Genomic DNA, 2,491 nt, shown 5'->3' with positions numbered 1-2,491 from the left:
TTTTTTCGGTGGAATTTGATTTCATATATGAAATTCCTACTGTACTTTTTTTTTTTGCTAGAAAATTCCTACTGTGCTTGCTGACATATGTATAGATACTCTCTGTGCCAAAATTCAAGAACAATGATGCAGGTGGGCAATCAAGTGACTTTGCATATCAGTCGCGCAGAGAGGCAGTGATAGTTCCGGTAGGCTTTCGAACTCCACGTCTCTGCTTAAGATGACCTTTTGGTTGGTAGGATCGTATGTCTCTCTTGCATCAAGAATCATAACCAAGGAATATATACTTGGCACTACTCTCATCATTCCATTGATCTCCAACAACACCTTAATAGGCAGGGTTGCACAAAACCGAACCACAACCATGAACTGAACCGAAACCTATGCATTATTAACCGAACCGAACTGAAATGAAACCGAATCCAATGATTTAGGTTTCAGTTGTCAGTCTCAGATAACCGACAGATTCGGTTTCAGTTATGGGTTCTCCTTAAAACCGAACCGATATACCATCGGTTAACCGACTAGTATTGGCCGTAGGATTAAAACATATGCTAGCCGTAGATCCTTAATATAATTTAACCCTAAAACTATTCTTACTTACGGCCTCGCCTCGTTTTCTCTTCTCATTTGCACCTCCATTCACATCTCTCTCTCTCTGAACTCATCCGAACTCTAAAAGTATAAACAATGGAGGAAAGAATAAAAGACAGCACCAAAGTCGATCTCAAAAGGATTTCTAAATCAATCATCTTCTCCTCCTTCTGACCTACCAAACAAACACTCTTTAAGGTTTTATTTTTTTCAAATTAATTTTTTGAATACTGTAATTGTAGCAAGCCTTGATCTTTTCATGGGTTTGTTAATGAGATTTTGAATTAGATTAAACGTTATCTGTTTTTGATTTGGTATTCTTTTTTGGTTTTTGTTTAGAAGGAGTACGAAGGAATGAACAATTGTAGCAACAGAACCAGATGCGATGGTGAAATCAGATGCTACTGGTTCAAATCACTCGTAAGTGTGAAAAAACAAGAGAACGATGAACAGGTTTGGGTTTAAAATTCTATTTTCCATTATGGGTTTTGTTTATTTTTTCTGATTGTTAAGTAAATTTCTTAAATTCTCTTTGGATTTTTAGTAGTAAAATTGTTTTATTCGATTTGTTGGTAGAAACTAATAGGAAGAAATGAAAGTTACTTAAAAGTTAAGTGGTGAATTGACTGTCGTGTTTTGGGTGTTAATCTCAATAATTTTGGTGTTTCTAATTTAGGGTATTGAGACTTCAACCTGGACAAGTACTGCTTGTTAGGAACACCATCATCATTCGAGGATGGATGGAGTCGACCTGATACCATCAAGGTGACATTGGTGTGATGTGTTACATTTGGTTGTTTTCATTTGTTTTATGTTCTGTATTTTTGTTTCTTTGTTGTTGAGTTTGCATGCTGTATGTTGCTTAATCAACGGGAGTGGCACTGGTGTGGTTTGAAAAGCTAAATGTTGTTAAACTTTTCAGCAATGTTTCCTTTATACATATGTATGAAGTAGTTATCCAAATTGGTTTCATACTATTGCTAGTTTTAGTAATTAAAAGTCTTCTTTGATAAGAGCTTGATTAGTCAGTTATTCAATGACATGAGTAGCACAATTTTAAGTGGTAGTTCAATTATACTTTGGTGATAAGTGAGTCACTCTTCCTCTTCTAATTTTGTTGCTGGCAACAAATATCACTGCTTGTTGCAATTCTACTTCATGTACTTTTGGGCTGGCTTGTTTAACTTAAGTGTATGGTTTCAAATACCAACTGACACATGTATTTATCATGTTTGCAGACTTGCAGTTTGATAATGTGAGGATCTAATTCAACACCTACTGCCCCTATTTCTTTTAATAAGAGTCCACCTCGACCTCCACCTAATGCAGGTTCAGTTGGAGTGCAACTGGAGATGCAAGTGCAGCTGGAGATGATCTTTACTGAATCTGTTGTTGGAATTTTTGCTTTTGTTTTACCTATGTCTGTTGTGTATATGGCATTTTTAAAAAATCAATTTGACTAGGTTAATTTATAAATAATCTTTAGTAAAATAATCTGTCAGTTTTGTGAAACTGACGCAATTTTTTCAGTTAACCGAAACCGGGGGTTTTAAACCGAAACCGGAAGATTCAAACCGAATGAAACCGAGTAGGCTAATGACATATCTACTTTCACTACAGTGAATGATACACGTCACGAATTTATGAGGTGTACGTGCTGGATAATTAGCACACCAAATTTGAAACGGCATTTAATGGAAACAGATACTAATCGAATCTGTTTGATAGAAAACTGTTAAGAGTCTTCGGTAGAGATGATGGGTTACGGATAGGTCGAGTACAATAAAAGGGTTAGGGGGTTAAGGGTAGCCAAAGGGGTTTGGGACCGAGTCCATTTCGGTTGCTGTTCATGGGATACTGAAGACCAAGGAAAGTGCAGGTTTCCTTATCGGGAGGC

At 36.5% G+C, this 2,491-nt stretch overlaps 1 long non-coding RNA gene across 1 annotated transcript; it reads left to right on the top strand.

Annotated features, from left to right (window-relative positions):
* The first annotated feature begins 620 nt into the window (after positions 1-620).
* LOC113293006 lies at positions 621-2,106 on the top strand. Its single transcript, XR_003331999.1, has 4 exons — positions 621-792; positions 934-1,047; positions 1,271-1,359; positions 1,833-2,106. It is a non-coding gene; the product is annotated as an uncharacterized LOC113293006 (long non-coding RNA).
* The last annotated feature ends 385 nt before the right edge of the window (positions 2,107-2,491 follow it).

This window comes from Papaver somniferum, chromosome 7, assembly GCF_003573695.1.
Source record: "Papaver somniferum cultivar HN1 chromosome 7, ASM357369v1, whole genome shotgun sequence".
Classification (NCBI taxonomy): domain Eukaryota; kingdom Viridiplantae; phylum Streptophyta; class Magnoliopsida; order Ranunculales; family Papaveraceae; genus Papaver; species Papaver somniferum.
Note: the sequence above shows the minus strand (reverse complement) of the source record. Positions and strands in the feature narration are given on the sequence as shown.